Here is a 21643-nt window from a genome sequence, read left to right as displayed (position 1 = left end):
CAAGAGGAAAATATTACTCCCGTTCCCTAATTATCTTTGTTTAATAAAATTATATTAAAATAAAGAACTAAGATCTATATTCCCTTTTATAGTTTCTAAAAGTGAAATTCAATCGGTTGTGTCTGACTCTTTGCAACTCCATGGATTGTAGCCCGCCATGCTCCTCTGTCCATGGAATTCTCCAGGCAAGAATACTGGAGTGGGTTGCCATGCCCTTCTCCAGGGACTCTTCCTGATCCAGGGATTGAACCCAAGTTCTCCCACATTGCAGGCGGATTCTTTACCATCTGAGCCACCAAGGAAGCCGTCACTCCTATTCCCTAATTATCTTTATTTAACAAAATTATATTAACATAAACAACTAAGATCTATATTACCTTCTACATTTTCTAAGGCACTTGGAAATAGATTTTCAGTTTCTCCTAACAACGACATCAAAAAAAAAAATCTAAAACATGAAAATCATTTCTTTCAGTTGAAGAGTAGACATGGCCTGAGAAAGCATGACAGACTTCACCGTCATCCGGGGCAGCCGCTCCATGGAGGGTCAGGTTGCTAGGAGTTCCTGATGGGCTATGATGTCCTGGATGGAAATTCACACAACCAGCTTCCAAAAGAGCCAGAGCCTGGGAGTGCAGGGGAATGCATGGTCACCCCAACTGTAGCAGAGTTTCTGGACTGCAATGAGCTTCCTCTAGGGACCTCAAGGCAGCTACACAGCACGGTGGCTTGGCTAGGTGACCATATCTTTGCCTTGTTTTCTTTCTGCCTCATATCCAGTTATTTCTACAGTTCAGGAGATTGGGGAAAAGAGGCACATGCAAACCATCTGAATCACAGAGACACAACACATCCGTGTCAGTTGATCCTTCTGTAACAGCAGAAAGGTCAGAAGGCCAGGTGGTAATGAACAGTCTCACTGGAGAAGGGAAGGGGCAGAAAGACAAAGAATATATTTCCTTACACGAGGCTGCAACTTGAACAATTTTGACCATGAGACTTCCTTGTTGATGGATTGTGCTTCCTTGACAACCCAAATGAAACCATGAACGTTGAACCGTGGTATTTGCCTTCCCTGGCTTATGGTCCCTTTATCGGGTGATCTCTGGTTTTCACAAGTATACATACTCATTATTCAACATATAGAAACTATTCTTCAAAACCTTAAAAATATTCTCCTCAATGATAACTACTTAATGATAACTACCATTAATGCTTCTGGCTTTCTTTCCATTTTTTTTTTCTATTTTTTATAAAGTTGGAATTATGGAGCTTTATTTTTGTAGGCCACGCTTTTCACTTACTATGCTCCAAGGTTTCCCCCAATTAATATTTTCTAAAATCTCTGTGATCCATGAGAACAGCACCATAGTGACTGCGCTGTCCCATAATTCATTTCCTCTTTCCCTTATTACTGCAGGTTTGGGTTAACCAGGAGCATTTTCAGGTCTGGATTCTAGGCCAATTTTTGCAAAGGGCTCTTTCTTTCCCCACTGCTTATTCTCCTCCAAACTTCACCAAAAGCTCTCAGTCCATAATTTTATGAGGTCTATGTTTCCACAGACTCCTTGACCACTTTTGGGGTGACTTCAATAGAAAAATATGATATCGGGTCACATTTTCCAAACAATTATATATGTTAGGCCATTTGGTCTGACATTGAGAGAAAAGATTTAAAGTGGGTGCTGTTCTGAAAAACCTGACCATGCTGTTACCATGCTGTTTCACCTCCTGTGAAGTGGGAATAATATCTGACATACACAGCTGTGGTGGGGATTAGCCACAATGTTAGAAGCACATAGGGGTTCCCTGGTGGTTCAGATAGTAGAGAATCTGCCTGCAATGCGGGAGACCTGGGTTCGATCCCTGGGTTGGGAAGGTCTCCTGGAGAAGGAAATGGCAACCCACTCCAGTATTCTTGCCTGAAGAAACCCACGGACAGAGGAGCCTGCCGGGCTACAGTCCATGGGGTTGCAAAGAGTTGGACACAACTGAGCAACTTATATTTTCACACTTAGAAGCACAGGGCACAAACCACCCTTTTAATAAAAATCAGTTTATTGTTGTTTAGTCCCTAAGTCAGATCTGACTCTTTCGTGACCCCGGGACTGTAGTCCGCCAGGCTTTTCTGTCCATGGGATTCCCCAGGCAAGAATACTGGAGTGGGTTGCCATTTCCTTCTCCAGGAGATCTTCCCAACCCAGGGATCAAACCTGTACCTCCTGCATTGGCAGGCAGATTATTTATCGCTGAGCGACCAGGGCTTCCCTAAAGGGCTTCCTTTATTCTTATTCTATTTCTATTGATACACTGTTCTTTCTTCAGTATGTTGAACAGGTGATTTCTAACAGGGACTGCGGATAATTCAGTAGGTGGAATTACATTTTGGGTGAAACAATGGCATTTCCTGGAGGGAGAGGGGGAGACCTTCTCTGACGGAACCCGCCAGCAACACAGAGGCCGAGTTTGTTTCACCAGGTCTGCGCCACGCTGCTGGATTTCCAGCCCACAGGGTGAAAAGTTAAAGGCATCTCTAGGCTGCCCCACCCACCCACTACCACGCCCCAACTGGCAGCATAATTCTTGGCAGGAAAGAAAAAATAAATCTATAGTTGGCCTTGAAAAGCATTCATGCAAAATAAAGCCAGGATTCATAAGTAATCGGACTTCTGCATCAGTTTTCAAAACAGTATCCTGTTACCAGCTAAAGCAAACAGAGCGGTTTCAGCCCCGGGAACTGACAGGCAGTGCAGAGGGCAGATTAGAAAAGATTAAATATTTGTGCAAAACCCACGCCCCCTCCCTTCACAAAGGGCCGCCTGCATTAGGAAGAAAGGGAAATGGGAATCAAGGGAAGGGGATGCAAAAATTGAGAAGAGAGCCTTGTCTTTGCAGAGGAAGGGCTGGTTTTGGAGGAGGAAGTGGAGAAGGGGAAAGCGGGAGAGCGAGGTGATGCGGGCACAGCCTCTGGGCACTGCGGCTCCTGTCTTGGGCACTGAGGCCACACTTTTGACCCGGGCAGTGGAGTCAGGCCAAAGGGCTGAGCCAGGGAGTGGACAGAACCAGGACAGTGAGAGTTTTTAAATTGCCAGGCTGTGATGGTAGAGAGGGACACAGTGTCAGGTGCTGCATTAACTTCTAGGGGCTGGAGGAGGGGTGGGGTGGGTGGCACGCAGGCCCATGAAGTGCACTGTGCGTATCCAGCAGGCTGTCCAAAGAAAGGCAAAGATGGTAAAGAATTTGCAGTGCAGGAGTCCCAGGTTCAATTCCTGGGTCAGGAAGATTCCCCCAGAGAAGGAAATGGCAACCCACTCCAGTATTCTTGATGGACAATCCCACAGAGAGAGGAGCCTGGTGGGCTACAGTCCAATTCAGTTCAGTCGCTCAGTCATGTCTGACTCTTTGCAACCCCATGAATCACAGCAAGCCAGGCCTCCCTGTCCATCACCAACTCCCGGAGTTCACCGACTCATGTGCATCGAGTCGGTGATGCCATCCAGCCATCTCATCCTCTGTCGTCCCCTTCTCCTCCTGCCCCCAATCCCTCCCAGCATCAGAGCCTTTTCCAATGAGTCAACTCTTCCCATGAGGTGGCCAAAGTATTCGAGTTTCAGCCTCAGCATCAATCCTTCTAATGAACACCCAGGACTGGTCTCCTTTAGGATGGACTGGTTAGATCTCCTTGCAGTCCAAGGGACTCTCAAGAGTCTTCTCCAACACCAGAGTTCAAAAGCATTGATTCTTCAGCGCTCAGCTTTCTTCACAGTCCAACTCTAACATCCATACATGACCACTGGAAAAACCATAGTCTTGACTAGACGGGCCTTTGTTGGCAAAGTAATGTCTCTGCTTTTGAATATGCTATCTAGGTTGGTCATACCTTTCCTTCCAAGGAGTAAGCATCTTTTAATTTCATGGTTGCAATCACCATCTGCAGTGATTTTGGAGCTCAAAAAAATAAAGTCTGACACTGTTTCCACTGTTTCCCCATCTATTTCCCATGAAGTGATGGGACCAGATACCATGATCTTTGTTTTTTGAATGTTGAGCTTTAAGCCAACTTTTTCACTCTCTTCTTTCACTTTCATTGAGAGGCTTTTTAGTTCCTCTTCACTTTCTGCCATAAGGGTGATGTCATCTGCATATCTGAGGTTATTGATATTTCTCCCAGCAATCTTGATTCCAGCTTGTGCTTCTTCCAGCCCAGCGTTTCTCATGATGTACTCTGCATAGAAGTTAAATAGGCAGGGTGACGATATACATACAATATACATTGACATACTCCTTTTCCTATTTGGAACCAGTCTGTTGTTCCATGTCCAGTTCTAACTGTTGCCTCCTGACCTGCATATAGGTTTCTCAAGAGGCAGGTCAGGTGGTCTGGTATTCCCATCTCTTTCAGAATTTTCCACAGTTTATTGTGATCCACACAGTCAAGGGCTTTGGCATAGTCAATAAAGCAGAAATAGATGTTTTTCTAGAACTCTCTTGCTTTTTCAATGATCCAGTGGATGTTCGCAATTTGATCTCTGGTTCCTCTGCCTTTTCTAAAGCCAGCTTGAACATCTAGAAGTTCATGGTTCACATATTGCTGAAGCCTGGCTTGGAGAATTTTGAGCATTACTTTACTAGCATGTGAGATGAGTGCAATTGTGCGGTAGTTTGAGCATTCTTTGGCATTGCCTTTCTTTGGGATTGGAATGAAAACTGACCTTTTCCAGTCCTGTGACCACTGCTGAGTTTTCCAAATTTGCTGGCATATTGAGTGCAGCACTTTCACAGCATCATCTTTCAGGATTTGAAATAGCTCAACTGGAATTCCATCACCTCCACTAGCTTTGTTCGTAGTGATGCTTTCTAAGGCCCACTTGACTTCACATTCCAGGATGTCTGGCTCTAGGTGAGTGATCACACCATCATGATTATCTGGGTCGTGAAGCTCTTTTTTGTACAGTTTTTCTGTGTATTCTTGCCATCTCTTCTTAATATCTTCTGCTTCTGTTAGGTCCATACCATTTCTGTCCTTTATTGAGCCCATCTTTGCATGTAATGTTCCCTTGGTATCTGTAATTTTCTTGAAGAGATCTGGGCTACAGTCCATGGGGTTGCAAAAAGTCAGACACAACTGAGCAACTAACACTCATATCCAAAGCAAAAGACAGACCAGAAAAGTGAGGGTTTTGAAAATTGTTAAAAGTTGCAATTTTCAACTCCACTGACAGTCTATCAAAGTCAGCTTCTGCCTTTGAGAACTTTTAGTGGCTGCCAGGAACTTGGAATTAAAAAAAGAAGAAACAAAGAAAAACCTCCCAGAGTAATGTTCTGTGCAGGCAGCAGGGAGCTGACAGATATGAGGAGAATCTTTCAGGAGCTGGGATTTTTCTGTGGACTTGGAACTTCTCGTGGCCCTACCAGGAGGACTAACACAGGATGCTTTGCCGAAAAAGCAGTCCTGAGGAGCCCTTTGAACCCAGCTCCAATGACCCACAGGAGGGGGAGGAGGAGGAGGAGCCCCCAGGGGAAGGACAGCCTGGGGTCCTATGGGCGGGCTTAGAGTCTGTGCCAGAGCAGTGGTCCTCAACCCTCACGGAACAGGAGCATCCCTGGGAGGTTTTTTTTAATACTGATGCCCAAGCTTGGCTCGTTTGTGTTAATCAGGCTCCCTGAAGGTTTCTTTTTTTAACTCCTCATTAATTCTAATGTGAGGTCAAGGCCTTAAATTTCCAGAGAGAGAGTCAAAGGGACCCTGCCAGGGACAGGCCTTCCTCTGCCTCTTGGGTCCTAGTCTCCTCATTGGGAGAAGAACATCAAGTACCCCCATCTACCTGGCCTCATCCTGGGTCCTCAAGAAGCCATTTCCCTCAGAAGGCTTAGCACCAATCCCTGGACCTGAGGAGCTGAACCCAGTCATCCAAGCAGACAGGGGAGATGGAAACTAAACTTTTGGTGTTGAGCATGCCATAGTGTATACAGTAGAAATATAATGCTATACCCATGAAAGTTATATAATGTTACAAACCAAGGTTACTGCTTTTGAAAAATAGTTTAAAAATAGTTAAATAAAAAAAAAAGTTAAAAAAAAACAGTGAGAAAAGGGGTAGAAATCATACAATCACAATTTATGATTACCAAAGGGGAAAGAGAGCGAGGGACAAATTAGGAGCTTGGGACTAAGAGATACACACAATTATTAATATATATGAAATAGATAAACAATAACAATATGCTACATAGCACAGGGAACTATACTCAATATCTTATAATAATCTATAGTGAAAGAGAATCTGAAAAAGAATATATATATATACATATACATATGTATGTATAACTGAATCCGTTTGTTATACACCTGAAATTAACATCAACTATGTATATGCTCAGTCGTGTCAGACTCTTTGTGACTCTATAGACTGTAGCTCTTTCATACTGTTCATGGGGTTCTCAAGGCAGCAATACTGAAGTGGTTTGCCATTCCTTTCTCCAGTGGACCATGTTTTGTCAGAACTCTCCACTATGACGCAGCCGTCTTGGGTGGCCCTACATGGCATGGCTCATAGTTTCAATGAGTTAGACAAGGCTGTGGCCCATGTGATCAGTTTGATTAGTTTGATTAGGCAGGAGGAGAAGGGGATGACAGAGGATGAGATGGTTGGATGGCATCACCAACTTGATGAACATGAGCTTGAGCAAGCTCCAGGAGTTGGTGATGGACAGTGAAGCCTGGTGTGCTGCAGTCCATGGAGTCGCAAAGAGTCGGACATGACTGAGGGGATCTTCCTGACCCAGGAATCAAACCCGAGTCTCCTGTATCTCCTGCATTAGCAGATGGAATTTTTGCACCTGCTAAATTTTGGTACTTTACAAATGAAAAGAAAATTGAGACTCAGGAGATGCAGGTTCAATCCCTGGGTCGGGAAGTTCCCCTGGAGGAGGAAATAACAACCCCATCCAGTATTCTTGCCTAGAAAATCCCATGGATGGAGGAGCCTGGCAGACTATAGTCCATGGGATCACAATAAGTCAGGCATAACTGAGCAACTGAGCTGATTAGCATCCAAAACAGATAGATTCCCAGTGCGTGGCCCTGTGCTAAGTGTTACATAAAACAATTGATGTGGACCCATCTCTCCCTCTGCAATGCTGACTGAGACACATACAGGACTGAGATGATGTGCCATTTCCACAGCCACCTTCAGGACTTACACCTTGACGCCTCAGTCCATGGTTCCCAACCCTAACTGCCATGGGGCTCACCTGGAGCTTTCAGAAAACATTCGTGTCTGCCCCCACCCTACCTCAGACTCTTATTTACCTCATCTGCAGAGGGCATCAGTGTTCACCTGTAAACCTGTACCTCTGATGGGCACCCAGGTTGAGATGCTGCAGGAGGAGACGGAGCTGGAGAGAGCAAAGCTGAGCCCTCTGTACTCTGTGTGCCGACTGGAGGGCACATACTAAGCTAATCACTCCCAGCTGCAGGGTGAGCAAAACGGAGTGGGTTTATAAGCTGCTTAAAGTTTAATAATCCAAAATATAGAGTGCCTTTAGCACCATGTAACAGGAAGAGAACCGGCTGGGGAAGGAGGGATCCAGGTTTTGATCCTGGTTGTGTCAACTCTCCCACTCCCCAGAGGTTGTTTCCTGCTTGGAGGTGGTGGGCAGACCTCAGCTCCAGCCCCACCTCTGCAGCCTAGTGAGTGACTTGGACCCTCCTAGCCTATCTGTCTCATCTTCAAATCTGATAATAGTGTTATCCACGGACTGTGATGGGCACTCAAGTGCCTCACAAGAACTCTAGCTCACAGCAAGGGCTCAATACTTTTTAATTATTATTTTTATTATGGGTTAGCCCAGGAGACCTCCCAGAGCAGAAAGGCCTGCGTACTTTTCATCTTCAGTGAACTGCAATGTATCACCAGGGAGTATTACCATCACTGACCTCCTGGCTTTAATTAGGCTGAAGCCAGGACACAAATTGGGCCAATTCCAAAGTTTCTGGGAGCTGAGCACAAGGGTTTCTTACTCACACTCCTCAATACTTCCAGGAGGGCTTTTGACTCTAAAATTTAGTGGGTTCTGAACAGCCCCATCCTAATCAACTGGGGAACCACAGTCAGGTTGACCAAACAGTTTTGTAATGGCTTATAGTTACTTTCTCATGTGAAGCTGAGTGAAAACAAGCTCTTGGGGCCTGGAAGAAGCCTGCAGACAAAGCAACCACAAGGATTGGACCAAGTTGGCCAAATTCAGGGGAAAAAAAAAATCAGGTGAGCACTACTGAATTCTGGACATTTTAAGTTTTTTTTACTGAAGCATAGTTGATTTACAATGGATATTGTAAATGCTACAATCTGCTACAGCAGATCCTAGCAAAGTTTAGGCATCTGAAATGCTTATGCAGCATAGCTCAGAAACTGCAGAAATTTTCTGAACTTTCTCTTTTGTGTTTTTACTATGATTGCTGCCAAACGTAACCACCACCCACCCCCCCCCCCAAAGCTATAAGTTTCCTGACTTTCTGGACTTGGGTAAACAGAATAATCGAGAGCATGTAGCACCAGGATGGGCTTCGCAGGTGGCTCAGTGGGTAAAGAATCCGCCTGCAATGCAGGAGACTTGGGTTCGATCCCTAGGTTGAGAAGATGCCCTGGTGGAGGGCATGGCAACCCACTCTAGTATTCTTGCCTGGAGAATCCCTTGGACAGAGGAGCCTGGCAGGCTACAGTCCATAGGGTAGCAAAGAATTGGACACAACTTAAGCGACTGAGCATGCATGCAGCACCAGAATTATTTATTAAGGCATCTGTCCATTTGATCCGACATTCCTCTTATCTGCTTAGAGAACTTGTGCTGTGTCTAATGGCACAGCACGTGGTTTGCGCCCACCAACTTGGGTAACTGCTACCTGCTAGAACAAAAAAAGGGAAGGAGGAGGGAAGAAAACCATCAACTAAATTCTCAAAATATCCTGCCACACTGCATATAAAATGTTTGGCATGTGGGGTCATGATTTGCTAGCTGATCCATCAGTGTTCCATACGTGATAGATTAATGGGGTATTGCAGAGAATAGTAATAATAATGTTACCAAGTCTAAGCTTATACTGCTCACCACTCCACAGGCCAATAAATCAAGAAACAAGTTGTTGGGGCAAGGATTAGCAACTTTCTTTGGAAAGCCAGCAGACTGAGAAGATGGTGGACTAGTGTCCCAAAGAACCATTTTTACCCAAGTTAGAATTCAGTCTTCTTTTATACTAAAAGGGGAGTAGGTATGGCTGATTGTTGCAAACTTCTTGGTGCTTGAATCCTTTTTTCTTGCAGCTGTCCATATAGGTCAGGCCATACTGTTCCTATAAATCTCCAACAAGACAAATATTATTCTCTGTTCTTCAACTTTCTGTACCTATATGAATGGAAAACATTATACTTTTAAGTTCAGAGCCTTAAGAATGGGCTTTCCAGTATATTTCTGGCTACAGGCAACATTCTTTTTTTTTTTTTTAAGTCTCTCAGTCATGTCCGACTCTTTGCAACCCCATGGACTATACAGTCCATGGAATTCTCCAGGTCAGAATACTGGAGAAGGTAGCCGTTCTCTTCTTCAGGGGATCTTCCCAACCCAGAGATCAAACCCAGGTCTCCAGCATTTGGGGCAGATTCTTTACCAGCTGAGCCACAGGGGAAGCCCAAGAATACTGGAGTAGGTAGCCTACTTCTTCTCCAGTGGATCTTCCTGACCCAGGAATCAAACCGGGGTCTCCTGCATTGCAGGTGGATTCTTTATCAACTGAGCTACCAGGGAAGCCATTCTTAACTTGTAGTAAAAGCAATATAATACCAAGGTTAAAGTAAAAGAAAGAGATTCAATACAGAGTCAGACTTGTTCTTCTCTATTACAATAATAAAAATAATAATCATAATAATAATATTCAATAGACATTCCTATATGTTGGAAAAAGAGCTAAGGATTTTCATAACTAAATTCCCTTAATAATCCTATGAAATTAATATTACTCCCTTTTTACAAATGAGAAAGGTAAAACAGTCTGCTGCTGCTAAGTCACTTCAGTCGTGTCCGACTCTGTGTGACCCCATAGACGGCAGCCCACCAGGCTCCCCGTCCCTGGGATTCTCCAGGCAAGAACGCTGGAGTGGGTTGCCATTTCCTTCTCCAATGCATGAAAGTGAAAAGTGAAAGTGAAGTCGCTCAGTCATGTGCGACCCTCAGCGACCCCATGGACTTCAGCCTTCCAGGCTCCTCCGTCCATCGGATTCTCCAGGCAAGAGCACTGTCTAGTCATACTTAGAGTAATTAATAATTATAATCAAAGTAATTCAAGTCTAGATTTTTTCTGGACTACTCTTAACCATTACACTGTACTACCTGAATACACACCCCCAAACACATTTTATTCAGAGTTTCAGTCTCCTATACACAAGAAATGTTAACAGATTCCAAAATGGAAAGAATATAGAGTCATATTTTTATCTCTCCTTCTCTCTGGGACCCTTCCCTTCTTTGTATCAGGGAGTAAGTAACAAAGATAATCAAAGGCCAGGCAACCGAAAGACGGGACCAAGGAAAAAACTAAATTGATCAAGAGATCATTGGACTAACATCTTAATGAAATTTACAGATTTTTCAGAATGTTTAGAAACTTAAAAATCTTTGATTAGTTACTAAACAATAAATATGTGAGCATATTTTCTCATTGAATGGAGGACCTACATTTCTCAACTATATTCCTGGCTCCCCCACCAGTGACTTGACTTGGTAACTTCAAGACCCAGTAAAGTCATGGTGAAGTAGAGCAGGGTCCCCCCCAACTGTGTCTTCAGACTGCCCTTTCATATAGAAAAATTTTAGCTTAAGAATAAGTTTAATCAGAGAAGGGAGAAAATGCAGAAACAAAGGCAAGCAGTCCAACAAGACTAAATAATAGTTTATTCTTTATAATCAAGGATCTTAAGTTCCTACTCAAGGGCTATAGATAATATTCTAAGCCCTGTCATGTGAACTGTCTTACAGACACTGAAGCTCCCACCAGGTGGAAGAAGTTAGCTACGTAAGGACAAGACTGGAGCCATGACATGTGCTTAGTTGCTCAGGCATGTCTGACTCTTTGTGATCTCATGGACCACCAGGCTCCTCTGTCCATGGAATTTTCCAGGCAAGAATACTGCAGTGGATTGCCATTTCCTACTCCAGGAGATCTTCCTGTTCCAAGGATTGAACCTGTCTCTTGGATCTCCTGCATTGGCAGGCAGATTCTTTATCACTGTGCCAACTGGGAAGCCCCCATACTACATCTGATCTTAGCCAAAAGGCCAAGAAGCAGTGACATAAGCTGCCATAATTCTGAGAACTTGCCTCAAAGAAATAAGAATAAAATGACCCTGAAACTAAAGACTAACTGTACTTAAAACAATCAAGATAAGGCTGGTCAGACCACCAATGCCCAATTTCAAAATGACTGTCAGAGCTGACTGTGCTGTTTCTGCACGTAGCCCCTCCCCGCACCTATTAAAGCTCTTGCCCACTGATTGTCAGTGGCGGGGAAGGGAGTCAGCGTTTGGACAGGAGTCTGCCCTCCAGCCTGCCGTTGCCAGACTCTGAAATAAAGCAAACTTTCCTTTCCACCATCCTTGCCTCTTTATAGGCTGTTGAGTGGTGAGCAGCCAGATTCCACCTTTGATAACAATGAGACATATACCTCATGTCTCAGGAAACTTCTTACTAATTTCTGTCTTACTGATCATCCATGTAATATTTTAAACTACTAGAAAAGCCTGAAACTGGGCAAAAGAGAACAGGAGGTTAAAAAAAAAAGATGGTGGTTCCAACTCATTCATTGCCAAGACCACTGAAATGAGGGCCACGTGCAAGGCTGGTTAAAGTGGGAACAAAGCATCTAAAAAGTTCCATCAAGGAACAATCAACAGCATTAATGTGCTTTGCAGAAAAAGCTCGAAGTTTCTAATTCCGCTCACCAAGGGCAGAGATATTCCCTACCTTGGACTCTTCCCCCAGCCCCCAGTGCCAAGAGCCAATCATAATGTGGGTTATATTCTGCATTTAGCCATTCCCCCCAAAATTTCCCAAGTTCATAATCTGACCCCTCTGAAAGGTCTGGCTGCCTGTGCCGAAGCTGTCTGTTAACTCTCCTGTGGACTGCTGGGGTTGGTATTTCATCTCTGCAGGAATTTCAGAAGGTCAATATCCCCATCTGTGAGGAAGGCCACGTTAAGTAATGAAACAAGGCAGGCCAGTTCACCCTGGAGGAGATGGACGTCTCTCTAAGTGCAGCTGACAAAAGACCTTTAGACTCTGGATGTATGGGGCCGGGAATGGAGTGAACAGGGAAGAAAATTAGCTCAGGGAGAGAGATTCCTAAATCAGTGGGGAAAAGAAAAACATGATATGCAGAGTTACTTGCAAGCTACTGGACATTTGGTTTCCATTAACTGTACAAGCAATGGTTTGTGTTGCTATTGCTGATGTTGGGTGAGCCTGTGTATTATGTTTAATGGGCACCCAGAGCAGGGGCAGTAATAAAAAGTAAGTACGTGAAGGAATTAAAGCTAGAACTTATCAGTGTGTGGAAAAAATAAACCCACATGGTTGTAGGTCCTGGGTTCTCCAAAGCCTGTGGTTTCCCACGCTTCCAGGGAGTGCCCCAGACAGTGTCAGCTTTCTTGTTTCAAACTCCAGAGAACCCTAAACTAAACACGAGACTCACAGATAAGTGGTTTCTCTCTGATTTACACATCAATATTTCTCCGACTGTTGATTTTGCCCAGTCATCCCTGAGATGCCTTGAAGATGAAGGCATCTTGTCATTCTGCCCTGCGATGTTGGCAGGGCCATCCGTGGAACAGTGGCTGAGACGCTCCAGGCTAAATCCGAGGGCATTGGAAATTTCCCTTCACTTTCTCAAATTCCAGTTTCGTAACCTCAAGCCACTGCTGCCATGTAAATGGTTTTCTTCTTTGGGTTAGTAGTAGATTATGTCGTTTATTGACCATAAATATACCCAGACCTTGCAGAAAGGCAAATGGGGAAATCAAGGTATCTACCCATTGGCAAGTTCCACAGCCTCATTTCTGTAGCTGGAGGTCAGAATGTCTAAGCTGCAAGAATTTCTGAGGGTCCTAGGGCAGTGAGAGATTTCTGCAACAACCAACAAATCACTATTGGGGAAATATATAAAATAACAGCAATAATGTTGTTGTTTTAGTCACTAAGTTGTATCTAACTCTTTTGCTACCCTATGGGCTGTAGCCTGCCAGGCTCCTCTGTCCATGGGATTTCCCAGGCAAGAATACTGGGTTGCCATTTCCTTCTCCAGGGATGTTCCCAACCTAGCAATGGAACCCGCATCTTCTGCATTGGCAGATGAATTCACTGAGCCACCAGGGAAGCCCAATAATAATGACATATATTTTTTAATCACACGAGGAATGAGGAACACTCCAAATGCAGACACTGGGGCGGGGCTGGGAAGCTCTCACAAGTAGTCAGGGCAGAACCAGAAGTTGAGCACCAAGTATCCATTTGACTCCAAAGCCTGTGTCCATCCCTGTGCAGTTTTCTTCAGACAAGGCTCTTCTGCACCTGGCCAACTTGGGATAAGATGTCCATCATCTATCCTCATCTTCCTTCCCATAGTTTTCCTTTTCTTTATTCTTTTATCTCATAGATCTGATGTGATATCAAGAGAGACCATCCCTGAAGTTTTTCTTTAAAGTAGCTTAGCAGATATGGAACCTATATGACATCCTTGGTGAGGTGGTTAGTTAGTTGGATTTTTAGCGGCAGGATGGAAGGATAGTTTGGAACAAAGATTATTCTAATGTTTCTCAGGAAAGCAGTCAGGACCTAAAACTTAGGAAACCACCATTCCACTGGGTATGCTTTCCAAATACAAAGACTGATGCCAGGAGCAGAGGAAATGCCTGGGAAGGGCTTCAACATCCCCGAGTTCACTGCCATGTGGATGATCTACCAGTTATCCCGAGACTGGCTCTGCGAAAGCACTCCAGCACCTTCTACCCACTAACGCAAACCAGACCCACGTTTTGGTCTCCCCACCTCTCTGGTTTTCACCAGGTCCCATGTGTCACACTTACTCTGAGCCAGTCTTGCTTAGCTGCACAACCACCACTGGAGAGAAGTTTAATTTTATGCTCAGTGCATTCACATCTAACTGAAATAGGTGTTAAGGGCACTCGACTTTGTAAATTCTCAAACAGAACAAAGTACTTACACAATTGCTTCCCTAAAAGGCATTGTGTCTCCTCACAGTTCGAATCCATAAGCACATATTTGAACCTTCAATAATATGGACTGAGTCCCTTACACTGTGCCTTTCACAGCACTTGGCATTAAGTACTTAACATGGTCTGTTGATGAGTTGGGCTGTGTGCTTATGTGTGTGTTTGTGTGAAAAGAAAAAGGATTCAGCACTGATGGCAAGCAGCAAGAGGAGGAGCACAAAGAATCCGATCATTTCTATAATCAGTGTTCTTTACTCTTCATGACCAAGGGAAAATACGGCCACAAGGGAGCGGAGAATGGCCCTGGGCGTTCCAAATTGTCTCTTTCCCTCATTCATTCACTCATTCATTCGTTCTTCCTTCCTTCCTTTCTCTCTTTGACATCATTAACGTTCAGACATAATTTACACTCACATTTTTTGCCTCTGGATGCAATCATCAGAAAACAGCTGTCTTCTAAAGTCAATGTCTTTCAAGGGACCCGCTTCTAATCAACCCTTCTATTGACTGGCTGAGGTCAGAGAAACATGGACCATGCATGTGAGTCTTTGTCTCTCTGGATTTTTTAATTTTATTCCTCTGTCTCATTCTCACTCTTTCCTTCTCACCTATTAATATACCATCTAAGTTTTGTCGGCCGACAGTCACTCCAATGTTAGGTACCTAAACATTTGTATAAAATCATCCAACAACACTTACGGGAAGTCCTCCACTTCCTCCTCATTAACTACATGGGTTAACAGAATGAACACTGAACTTTAACATCAGAGACAGATACATTCATTTACTGGTTGTGTGTTGGAAATGTATTTAATCTCTTCAGTTGATTCATCTGTAAATGAAGATAATAAGACCTGCCTTATGGTGATATTCTTAGGATGAAATGAACAAATGTATGTAAAGTATCTAGCACATAGTACTTGACACTCAGTAAGTACTCAATGTATATTTCCTACCTTTCTGATGTCCTTTTGACAGAAAAGATAGCATCCCCAAACCCCATCATGTACATCAGTGAAGTCTAGAATTCAGATAAAGAAAGAAATTCAAAACTTGTATAGAACACTGGAAAGGAAAGACTTTATGGTTCTAGAATCAGGAGTTTGACCCTCCATCTGCCCATCTCCACACTAAGCAGAATCATCAATTCCCTACGATGCCCAGAACACTGATGGAGCTTCAGGAGCCTGCCATCATTCATTATTAATTATTTATTGAATGAAATGATTTCTAATAACTAGGGTGACACAAGAGAGGCCTGAGAACATCTCAGGCATGGCCCTGAGAACATCTCCTTAAACTTTGTGCACTAGTAACAATATAATTCTAGCTTTTATGCAATTAACTTCCACATTTTTTAACTCTCAAGAAAGAAACCATGTTAGACAATCAGGACAGATATTAAGGTTCTGATCTGATAACCAGAAAAATTGAGTCTCAGGGAGTGTAAATTATTCAAAAAAGTTCAGACCTGACCTAAATTCAAAATCTAACTCTTCCTACCCTTCAGCTAGTGTCCGCACCTCTTCTTAACCTACCAGTTGAGTGATTTGTGCTTATCTGGACTAGTCCAACCCATTTGACTGACTTCTGACCTGTTACATAAGAAGATTAAGAACTAGAAAAAAATTTTTATTGAAGTATAGACGATTTACAATGTTGTGTTAGTTTCTGCTGTATAGCAAAGTGATTCAGTTATGCATACACACACATATATGAAATAATGCCATTCAAGCTATAGGGATGAATCGAAAGATTATCATACAAAGTGAAGTATGATATACATATATTTCTTTCATATTCTTGTCCATTATGGTTTATCACAGGATATTGAGTATACTTCCCTGTGCTATACAGTAGGAACTTGTTGTTTATCTACTCTCTATACATACTAGTTTGCATCTGCTAATTCCAAACTCCCAGCCCTTTCCTCCTCCAACACCCCCGCTTCATCTTAGCAACTACAAGTCTGTTCTCTCTGTCTCTATTTCCTGTTTCATAGGTAAGTTCACTTGTATCATATTTTTTAGATTCCATGTATAAGTGTTGTCATATGGTATTTTTCTTTTTCAGACTTATTTCACTTAGTATGATAATCTCTAGATCCATCCTTATAACTGTGAATGGCATTATTTCATTCGTCTTCATGGCTGAGGAATATTCATATATATATACATACATATATCTCTCACCTTTATCCATTCATCTTTCAATGGACATTTAGGTTGTTTCCATGTCTTGCCTATTGTGAATAGTGCTGCTATGAACATAGGGTGCATGCATCTTCTTGAATTATAGTATTGCCCGAATATATGCCCTGGAGAGGACTGCTGGATCATTTCATATTTTGAGGAACCTCTACACTGTTCTCTGTAATGACTGCACCATTTTATATTCCCACCAAGTGTGTAGGACAGTTCCCTTTTCTCCATACCCTCTCCAGCATTTGAGAACTAGAAAAATCTTGAAAGGATGTACATCTTGGGGATGCAGTTTATAAGTAAACAGTGGGGCAGTTTCTGTTTATTGAGGTTACACTGCTAGGTAAAACATTGCAAATGTGGTCCAGATAAGCTGGTGGCAAATTGGACAATCACTCTGGTCCAATCTGTATGGCTGCCCATGACAGGGCATCCACCAAGGGCCATGGCACACACCCCAGGTGTGCTGAGATCCTGCTCCTGGCCTTGGCAGCTCTGGCTGTGGGCAGCCTCCTTCCTGTACTCCTGTGAACCTCAGAAATGTTGTCATTACCTGTATATGCAGGGAGAGGCAAGAAGGAATATAAAGCTGCTGGCTAAGGGCCATCAATCTCTTCTGCAGGGAGAGGAGGTCAGCGCCAAGATGGATGTGAACCAAATATATTCCTCTTTTACATTACTGGCAGGAGATCTTAAGAGGGAGGAAGGGAAAAAAAGAGCATCACCATTAGCCAACTCCTCAAGGTGCTAACAAAATAGGGAAGGGGAGGGCAGGTCCTGACTCTTCTGAGCCTAAGACTTGACCTCAGATCATAGTAAATATTTTTGCATTTTCAAAATAGATAGTATGGGTGCCCCAGATAGGATTACCTGCCATGTAAATGCTTGAAGATCACCAAAACTATAAATTACCATAGTGAGTTGAATTCTGGTCCCCAAAGATATGTCTACCTAGGATGGCAGAATTTGACCTTATTTTGAATAAAGGTCTTTGCAGATGTAATTAAGGTAAGGATCTGGAGATAAGGTCATCATATTGGATTAGGGCAACCCCTAAATCTGATGACAGCTGTCTTTATAAAGACAGAAGAGGAGCAGGAACAGAGACCCAGAGAAGAACCCTGCATGGAGACAGAGGCAGAAACCAAGGGGCACCAGAGGCTGCCAGCAGCCACCAGAGGCTAGACAGTGGCCTGGAGTGAATTGTCTCTCAGAAACTCCAGGGGAAGTCAATCTTGCCAACATCTTGATTTCTGACTCTTGCCTCCCAGCACTGTGAAAAGAATGAATTGTGGTTGTTTTCAGCTGCCAAGTTCTTGGCTATTTGTTACAGCAGCCCCAAGAAACTGTATGACTTGCCTTCCTGAGAAATCCTATATTAACTCACTTATCATAGAGCCTCCATGCTGACCCAAGGGACAAAATGTCATGATCTCTTCTTACAGATAAAGTTCTGGAGGCAGTCAAAGCACAGGTTGGAGAAGAATTTCCAGACACAGAGCATTTCAGAAGGGAGTGAGTTCATTAAGAGTAAGGAGCAGAGATAATGAAGGTGTTCCAAGTGCAGTGGGACGACCTCTTGACAGACCAGGGAGAGTTGACAGTTTTTGTGGGTTAGTAGGCAATGGCACCCCACTCCAGTACTTTTGCCTAGAATATCCCATGGACGGAGGAGCCTGGTAGGCTGCTGTCCATGGGGTCGCTAGAGTCAGACAGACTGAGCGACTTCACTTTCACGCATTGGAGAAGGAAATGGCAACCCACTCCAGTGTTCTTGCCTGGAGAATCCCAGGTACAGGGGAGCCTGGTGGGCTGCTGTCTATGGGGTCGCACAGAGTTGGACACGACTGAAGCGACTTAGCAGCAGCAGCAGCCAAATTTTATAGCCTTGAGATAGAAAAGTCCTCCTCGAAGGTTGGCATTAGATGATTGGTTAGGGTGCTACAGGGTAAGTAAAGGGTGGGCACTTTTGCCTAATCCGGGGTCAAAAAGTTTGTTAGTGATGATCAGGGGGGCTTTTGGCAATAGTTACAAGGGGGCTCAGTCAGCTTAGGAGGTGACCTGGGTTCTGGACTCCACTTTTGTGTCCTGAGTGCAAGGGCTCACACCTGTGGCCTGGGGGCAGGACTCCACAAAAGTGACAGAGTAGATGGAACCTCTGGTTGGTTGGTAAGTCAGTGACCAGGTGCATCTCCTGATCCCACCCCAAGAGAGGGCACAGCCTACGTAGAGAGAGAACCTGAAAGCGTTTAAGGCCACAGAGTTACTATGGCAAAGACACAATCAAGTACAAAACCCAGTGAGCAAAGTCTTCAAGGATCTGCTCATATCATGTCTGGGAGGGTTGTAAGTCATCTGTGAATTGGCGTGCCCTCTCCCATGCCTGTATCCCCATGTGGCCCAAAGTTATGGCTACTGATGATAGCACAGGGACCTTAATCCACTGTGAGCTCCAAAAGGCAGGGCTTCCCTCATAGCTCAGCTGGTAAATAATCACCTGCAATGCAGGAGACACCGGTTCAATTCCTGGGTCAGGAATATCCCCTGGAGAACAGATTGACTACCCACTCCAGCATTCTTGGGATTCCCTGGTGGCTCAGACAGTAAAGAATCTGCCTACAATGCAGGAGACTTGGATTCGATTCCTGGGTCAGGAAGATCCTCTGGAGGAGGTCATGGCAACCCAGTCCAGTATTCTTGCCTGAAGAATCCCCAAGGACAGAGGAGCCTGGAGGGATATGGTCCATGGGGTTGCAAAAGTCGGACACAACTGAGCGACTGTGATACAGGGTTTAGGATATAATGGTTGAGTGAGTAAGGCCACCTTGTCTAAACCTGGGATGCCAGCTCACAGTTGGTCATATTTGAAGAGTCATTTGCTGGAAGGTCACCATTTGAGTCACTGAATAGCCACACAGATGGGCCCCACCTTGCACCTGACCCATCAGGACCACGTGGGCCAGGGTGGAGGTGTTGGGATTACCCAAGCCTGCTGCCCTGTAAGTCCACTCTCTCCTACCTCAGGCCATGAAATGAGTGTGACATCATCATGGGAAAAATACTGGATCCTTTCTAATTTTTCTTGCTAAGTGATTTTTGAGCTTAAAGGTTCTTTTGCTTGTAGCTATTTTTTAAATTAACTTTCATTTATTTTTTATTTTTGCAACACAGTCCCACTGACAGAACTCCCCAATGAATTTCCACACTGTTCTAGACAATGGCTTTGCTCTCAGCTTCTGAGATCGGGGCGTCTGAGCATTTCAGCAAAAGAACATCAGCTGCCAATTCTAGAGAGGGTTGGACACAGCCACTGCAGAGACTCTGGCTTAATTAATGGGTTCCTGGGGCAGATTCCTGGGGAAAGGCCAGGAGAGGAAAATCCAGCAGGCACAATACATCAAGGTTAACAAAGCCGACCTAGCTGTTCCATTGCAAGGAAGACAGGCAGAACAGAAAGAGCACTTTCATTACACCCACAGGGTCTGCAGCCACTCCCTGGAGCCAGGCAGTAGGAAGCTCCAGCCGCGGAGCGGATGGAGCTAAAACCCCAGAACCTGGGTTTAGATTTTGCCCAGATAAATGGCACACCATCAGCATCTACACTGACAACTGTGGACTGGAAGTCACGTGTGTTCTGAGAGCAGGAAAGGGACAAATACTTGAGTCAGGCACTTTGTACATTGCAGAGGCAAAGCAGAGAAGCAAGGAGCTTCATGAACATGATGAAGGTCTTTAGAGACTTCATAGCGCTTGTGAACCTCACCTGCCAAAGGCAGAGATGAGTGACAGGAACCCTAGTACAGAGCAGCAATCAGTCAACACATGCTATTGACTCCCTGCTGTGTGAGGAGTGTCTGTGACAGACCTCAGCCTTGAACGTCTGTAATGACAGGGGTCATCTGGCTCAGGTCCCCTCACGTAACAACCCCCTCCCTTCATCGCCAACTACTGAAATCCTATCCATCCTTCAAGGTCAGGTCAAAGGCAGCTCCTTTGTGAAGCCTCTTTTGATTCCATCTCCAGCCCCATCTTCACAATTATAATTGTGATCTCTTTGAACCTCTCATAATTTCATTTAGTTTCTACCTCTGTGATGACACAAAACACAATCTGCTTTGGACAAGTCTTTTTTTCCCTAAATGAGTCAGATTTCCCACAGGTTGTAAATTCCTTAAAAGTAGCATTGTGTTTATCACTGTAGCCCCTGCAATGCTCAGCCCAGGGTCCTGCACAGAGCAAGTATTTAAAAATAACACACTTCGGGCTTCCCTGGTGGCTCAGTGGTAAAGAACCCCAATGCAGGGGACACAGGTTTGATCCCTGATCCGGGAAGATTCCACATGCAGCAGAGAAACTAAGCCCGTGTGCCACAACAATCGAGCCTGGTGCTCTAGAGCCCATGCTCTGCAACAAGAGAAGCCTCTGATGTGGGAAAACTGAGCAATGCATCCTGGTTTAGCCAGTAATTCATCACATGACTTTGGACAAGGCAAAATTTCTCGTAACCCAAATTTCTATAAAGCTACAGAATTTGACTCAACCATCTCTATGGTTTTATAATTTTGTGCTTAAAAAAAATTTTTTTATTTGTACCAAATCTTCTAAATTAAGATGATCTTCAGGTCCTTACAAGAAAATCAAAAAGCAAAGTCAGCTCTCTACTTCAAAAAAAATTAAATTTTCCTTTGTTGTCCTCTGAGATTTTATCAATAAATTTTTTTGTTTTTCAAACGGCCTTCTATTGAAGTATTCTCCCCTGATGTTCCTGATTGTGCATCTGACCAAACCAATGTGATGTCATCTGTGTCATGAGGGTTGCTGTCATTAGCACTGCAGCCCACGTGGGCTGGGCTGTCCCCAGGGTCTCTTTAATGGTACCCAAGAGTTCTCCAGCTACAGATCAGCCCTACATCTGTTGAACAAGGTTGAAAATGTCATCAGAAGTTACATTTTCATGGTGTTGCTTAATGTGATTCTGCCTCTTTCTCTCTCTTGGTGGTGCCCTGGGAGTTCTGATCATCAAGGCAGACGTAGAAGGTACCCCTTCAATCTGGGACCGTCAGCTCTGAGTGGTCAGTTTCACTATCATCCTCAGGCCTTTCCAACCACTGGTTCCCTTGGCAATGACATCACCAACATTGCTTGGAGGACGGAAGCTCCTTG

Source organism: Bos javanicus, chromosome 13, assembly GCF_032452875.1.
Source record: "Bos javanicus breed banteng chromosome 13, ARS-OSU_banteng_1.0, whole genome shotgun sequence".
Lineage (NCBI taxonomy): Eukaryota > Metazoa > Chordata > Mammalia > Artiodactyla > Bovidae > Bos > Bos javanicus.
Note: the sequence above shows the minus strand (reverse complement) of the source record.